At 40.5% G+C, this 6,848-nt stretch overlaps 1 non-coding gene across 1 annotated transcript; it reads left to right on the forward strand.

The window, feature by feature from the left end:
- Positions 1 to 1,391: 1,391 nt before the first annotated feature.
- Positions 1,392 to 1,465, forward strand: TRNAN-GUU (transfer RNA asparagine (anticodon GUU)). The gene has a single exon. It is a non-coding gene; the product is annotated as a tRNA-Asn (tRNA).
- The last annotated feature ends 5,383 nt before the right edge of the window (positions 1,466 to 6,848 follow it).

The following is a 6,848-nucleotide window of genomic DNA, read 5'->3' on the forward strand; positions in this document are numbered from 1 at the left end:
CTTTCATTACAATCAGCATGTGGTAGGATATCACACTTCAGGGATATACCAATCTGCTCAGAGTAGTTAAAGAATCTCTATATTATACTTTAATGTGTTCTGCAGATACTTTCATGCCACTATAAACTTCACTAATATCTTTAGCATTAGTTAATGGGACTCCACAGTGTTAGTAAAGTCACTATACTGTAGCACACTAACAAATATGTTATTGGCACCTCTCCTGGTAATGCGTCAGAATATCACTGTATCAATCTTCTGAGACATATAATGTCCATTACTGTTTTTGTTTTGCTTTGTTTTGTTTTTGCAAAAATGTAAATTTTTAATGCTATTCTTCTTGCTCAGAATGTGACTCATTTCACAGGGCAAAAGTCTGGTCCTCAGTCTTTGGAGAACACTGAGGACATAACATTCTGTGACATATTACCTCTGTATCAGAGAGTCATCACGAAATTTCACTAATACCAGTATTGCTTAAGAGGTTTATTAATATGTTCTCCTCTCTTGTGTTTTTGTCACCATTTTTAAATGTTTTAATATAATATAATATAATATATATCAATTCTAACAGCTGACTATTATATTAAGTTTTGTAGAAAAATGAATACAATGAAAAATCCATTCATATCCTAAAGAATTTTAAATCCTGACATTTAAACATTAACAAGATATAATGAAGGAGTAGGTTGACTTAGTAGAATGAAAGTCAGGAGTATGAAAATACTCCAGTTACATAAGCCTCAGTCATATGGACATTTAAATATATGCTTAAAACAAGACTTGTGAGTCATTTATTTAGAATCAAAATGAAGTCTGTGTTGTAGGATGAGCCTTATTAGAAACTCTCAGAATACACGAGTCTCAGCAAACTGATACTAGAATAATCTCATCTGGCTCTAGACAGGAGATGCTCAGCCCCTCAAAATGTATGGTGTTTTTGGTTTAGTTTAGTGGTTTTTTTAATTATTATTATTATTTTTGTTTTTTGTTTTCCCAAAGCACAATGTAAGAGTTAAGATTCTAAACTGAGGTTTGAGATCACAGATTCCATTTCTTATTTATAGATTTTTGTTTTGAGAATTGGCTACTGCTCATTACAATAGGAGAGGCAGGTAGATGAAACAATCTAAAGACAGTATTAATTTCCTCTAAAAACGAATGAAAGAGGGATCCAGAAAGCTGTCTCTGAAACAGGATAGACAAAGAGTGATACAGAAAAGAACAAGAGAGAAGAGAATAGTGAGCTTTCTGAAGCTTGTATATAAGTTGGATTTATATAGTGGGGGCTTTCCCCTTCTTGGAATTCATATTCATCATTTGAAAATAGATACTTGGTTGGGTAGATGTCTATATGTTTAAAAAATGACAGGAGGAATCAGCAAAGCACAGTCTCTGTGGCGCAATGGGTTAGCGCGTTCGGCTGTTAACCGAAAGGTTGGTGGTTCGAGCCCACCCAGGGACGTACTGTTTGGAGGTTGGACCCTCATGAGTGAAGTGCTGGAGGTTCTTTCTAATCTTGGTTCCTGTGGGGGTTGATTTTGGGGAAAAGAAAAAGAGAGAGAGAGAGAGAAAAGTTGCTTTATTATCTCCTAGAGTGACTTGAAATGTCAAAAAAGCCAGCATCTGTTTCTTTATGCAGGCATAAATTTCCTTGCCATGCTGTTCAAAAAGATGATGAAGCCCAAAGTGATACAGAACATCATAACAAGATGGATCATGCTACATGCTCTTGATACATCTTAGACTTCGAGGTATCAGGAACTCTTCTGTGCTAAATGAGGACAACTTAGATTCTGAAATATCTACTTTTCACAATATTTTCTAGAGAAATGCAGGCCACCTGAAAACCTTGGAGTTCAATATACTTCTTGTTGACTAAGGTAAGGAAATGTTATTCCTCTGTTAGCCATTAGTTATTGTATTATGTCTATCTTGCTTTTTGGTTCACTTTTACTGCCTCATTTACTGTATGGATGACTGATGTGCTATATATTCTATCTTCAGTTTTGCACCAAACATTCTCTCGATTGTCTTGATTCTATGACTTCAGCTATTTTATTTTTTCCAGTAATCCAATTTGTGTGTCATAGAGATGTAGTCCTCCATCACTGAAGCAAAAAATGACTGCCAAATGAGACATCAAGATTGACCCATCCTGGATACGTGACTCCTCCAATGCAGTATGCTTTCTGCTTTTGTCAGACTTTTTATTCTCTCCATTTTCACAGAATCGCAGAATTACAGAATGGCCAGGGTTGGAAGGGACCTCAAAGATCAGCTCTAACCCCAGTGCCACATGCAGGGCCACTAACCTCCACATTTAATACTAGACCAGGTTGCCCAGGGCCCCATTCAATCTGGCCTTGAACACCTCCAGGGACGAGGCATCCACAATCTCTCTGGGCAGCCTGTTCCAGCACCTCACCATTCTCATTGTAAAGAACTTCCCCCTGACATCCAACCTAAATCTTCCCTCCCTCAACTTAAAACCATTTCCCCTTGTCCTGCAGTTATCTACCCTTTCAAAGAGTTGATTCCCCTCCTGTAGGCTCCTTTTAGGTACTGAAAGGCTGCAATGAGGGTCACCCCACAGCCTTCTTTTCTTCAGGCTGAACAAGCCCAGTAGGTGAGGTGCTCCAGTCCCCTGATCATCTTTGTGGCTCTCCTCTGGACCCTCTCCAACAGCTCTCTGTCTTTCTTGTACTGGGGGCTCCAGACCTGGACACAGTACTCCAGATGGGGCCTCACAAGAGCAGAGTAGAGAGGGACAATCACCTCCCTGTCCCTGTTAGCCACCCCTCTTCTGATGAAGCCCAGGATGCCATTTGCTTTTCGAGTTGCAGGAGCACACTGCTGCTGGCTCATGTTAAGCTTTTCATCCATCAAGACCCCCAGGTCCTTCTCTGCAGGGCTACTCTCAAGGACTGCTCCTTCCAGTCTGTATAGATGCCTGAGATTCCTCTGGCCCAAGTGCAAAACCTTGCACTTTGCTGTGTTTAACCTCATTAGGTTCACCCAGGCCCACCCTTCAAGCGTTTTGAGGTCCCTCTGAAAGGCATCCCTTCCTTCTAACGTGTCACCCGCACCACTCAGATTGGTGTCGTCAGCAAACTTGCTGAGGGTGCACTCGATTCTGTCATCGATGTCACTGATAAAGATGTTAAAGAGCACCGGTCCCAAGACAGACCCCTGGGAGACGCCGCTTGTTACTGGCCTCCACCTGGACATAGAGCCATTGATCACCACCCTCTGTCTGCAGCTTTTCAACCAATTTCTTATCCATCGAGTGGTCCACCCATCAAATCCACATCCCTCCAATTTGGAGATAAGGATGTGGTGGGGGACCATGTTAAAGGCCTTGCTCAAGTCCAGGTAAATGACATCAGTCACCTTTCCCTTGTCCACCAATGCCATCATTCCATCATAGAAGGCCACCAGGTTGGTTAAGCATGACCTTCCCCTGGTGAAGCCGTGCTGGCTGTCTCGGATCACATGCTCATTCCTCATGTGATCAAGCATGTCGTCCAGGAGGATCTGTTCCATGATCTTCCAAGCACAGAGGTGAGACTCATCAGCCTGTAGTTCCCGGGTCCGCCTTGCTCCCCTTCTTGTAAATGGGAGTGACGTGACCCTTCCTTCAGTCATCTGGGACCTCACCTGGGCAGCCATGACTTTTCAAATATGATAGAGAGTGGCTCGGCAACCACCTCAGCCAGCTCCTTCAGAACCCTGGGATGCACACCATCCAGCCCCATAGGCTTGTACGCATTCAGACTCATGAGGCGGTCTTGGACTTGCTTTGCCCTTGCAGTGGGAGGGGATTTACTCCTGTTCCCCTCCTAGAGGTTTAGGGATGAAGGGCTCAGGGATGTGAGAAATATTAGAATCCTGGCTGCCAGTGAAGACCGAGGCAAAGAACTCATTCATTACCTCAGCCTTCTCTTCGTCCATTGAAGCCAGTTATTCTGTTACATTTACCAAAGGAGGTACACTCGCTTTGGCCTGTCTCTTATGGCCAATGTACCTGCAGAATGTCTTCCTATTGTTTTTCATATCCCTTGCCAACTTCAGATCTGCCTGCACCTTGGCTTTCCTGATCCCATGTCTGCAAGTCCAGACAGCATCCCTGTATTCTTCCCAGGTGATACGCCCTTGTTTCCAGAGCTTGTATGCACCTTTCTTTGCCCTCAGCGTGCCCAGCAGGTCCTTGCCAAGCCATGCTGGTTTCCTACCTCCTCTGCCTCCTTTCTTATTCAGAGGGACAGAGAACTCTTGTGCTCTCAGGAAAGCATCCTTGAAGAGTAGTCAGCTCTCCTCGACATCTTTGTTTTTAAAGACAGATCCCAGGGGATCTTGGCCCACAGTCCATTGAACAGCTTAAAGTTCGCTCTTCCAAAGTTCAGGGTCCTGACACCACTCTTTGCCAGGCCCACATCCCTCAAGATCATGAACTGAACCAGGGCGTGCTCACTGCAGCCAGGATGCCCCCAATCTTAAAGCCTTTAATGATCTCCTCCGCATTGTTGAGCAGCAGGTCCAGCAACGCTTCACCTCTGGTCGGTCTGTCCAATACCTGGACCAGAAAGTTATCACCAGTGCGTACCAGGAGCCTCCTGAACCTCTTGCAACTCACCATATGATCTTTCCAACAGATATCTAGATGGCTGAAGTACCCCATCAGGACAAGAGCCTGTGAGCATGATGCGTCTTACATCTGAAGCAAGAAACCCTCATCAACAGTCTCCCCTTGATCAGGTGGCCTGTACTATTGCATGTAATAGATCATTTTGCATATAATAGATCATTTTGGATTTGACTCCTGCATCCTGAAGCTATACGTAGAAAGCAAAAATACAGTGACTAACTACTGCAGACAACTGCAGTACTAGAGACATTTTTTACTCCCATAGACACTGGTTTGTGCTCGTACTGTAAAGAAAATTTAAAAATTGTTCATACAGTCTTTCTTTAGAGACATTATTTGGACAAATTGTGAGATTTCATTTTTAAGACATTTATTTTCCCCACAGTTAAATAATTCTCACTACTCTTGGATCATGCTGTGTCAGAATTGATTAGAAATCTTGTTTTGTTGGATTGGAGGCATTATCTGCTGGAGAGACTGTATTTTGCATAAGATACAAAGCCAAACCAATATCCAAATCTCCATTTGCCACTACAGAACCTTGAACTGCCAACAGAAAATACTTCTAGGACACAGACTTGGACATAATTCTTCATTGGAGGCAGTTGAAATGATTCCTATGGTTTTTTGTAATCTCTAATGGATTATAAGTATATAATATGTTAAGAATGACTTTTATTATTATGTGAACTTAACCTTGAAATTGCCTTTTTTTTTTTTTTAATAAAGAAAAAACAAACAAAAAACAGCAAAGAAAAAAAGAAAGAAACAGAGCTTATTTTATCCAAAGCTTTGCAGCTCTTTTTTGAATTTGATGAGGTAGTATTGGTCCCTTCTTTGGTAATTTGTGCTCTCTAGTCTGGTTGGGGAGACCAGAAATACCACTGATGATAGAAGACAGAAGGCGGAGGGAAAGAACAAGGACTAGAAGAAATACTTTTATGTACTGCTCTGTATTTTCTGTCAAAATGCATGGGGATGAACCCCTCAGGCAGCCAGTGAAGAGGTAAACTATTATTTCCCTGGAAAAACTAATAGAAATAGCCAGTGGTGAGTGACTGATCCTGAGACAAATGCTAGTGCAATAGATGAGATTGCCACATACCTTTGTCATCTCTCTCCAGTTTTTGTCTCAAAGGTGTTACCAAAAGAACCACCAAAGCTCTGAAGAATAGAATCAATGATCATATCTAACGATGTGAAACTTGAAAAATAAATAATTTAACAATTTTATAACTACTAGCAGAATTTTTGTTTCCAGTAAGAACACAGAGGATTGGCTGTACAGTCCTATCATTATCAAGGCTGCTTCTTTGGAGAAAGAGAATGACTAGTCTCTTCTGTTTTACTTGTCTGTAAAATCTTTTGCACAGTATAAAGTACTTCTTATTCATCTCTATCAGAAAAACAAACAAACAAACAAACAAAAAATGTTGGACTCATATATTAAAGGAAGTTCCCTTAAAAATTCATCAACTCCCTAAGTATTCATGTTTGATTATGATGACTCCTCTATCTACACAATACCTTCATTGTGAATGGAGTCAAAACCTCAGGTTAAGCACAAAGGCAAAGAAAGCTGTATAAGCTTTGGCATAAAACAAAACAAAACAAAACAAAAACCTACAAAAATAAAAACAAACTATTTTGTCCAATATTTTAATGCAGAAGGGATATAATAATAATAATAATAATAATAAAAACCAGAAATAAAAGTGTGTTCAGTATGGCTTACTTCATTGGAAAGTAAAATGGGCCATATCCAGTTCACTCAGTGTGTGGAATATATATCAAGCATTACAGTCTGACATCTTCCATTGTCCTGGTTGATGAGAGTATTTGTTTGAACAGAAAGGTCATGCCCAATCATGTGCACTAAATGTTTAGTGGGTAATGCAAAGTCAACACATTTTTCCACCTTCCTTCTCTCTTTGTTTAGGTAGCAGAACCTAATGCAGACCTGTGCATCAGGATATTGCTTTGATCTGAAATCCTTAGCTGTTGAATAATAAACTTTATTTAGTTTCTGTTACGTAGCAAATATTATCCCAGCAAAGTGTGATCTTATAGAATTTTTTAATTAGAAGTGTAAATTTGTCAGTAATTTTTTGTTGATGTAATTGTATTCTCAACAAAAAATTATGCTAAGAAATAGTAGGTATTTTTGCATTGCATATATATTTACACATCTGTTTTAGAG

This window comes from Meleagris gallopavo, chromosome 3 (assembly GCF_905368555.1).
Source record: "Meleagris gallopavo chromosome 3, MGAL_WU_HG_1.1, whole genome shotgun sequence".
Classification (NCBI taxonomy): Eukaryota; Metazoa; Chordata; class Aves; order Galliformes; family Phasianidae; genus Meleagris; species Meleagris gallopavo.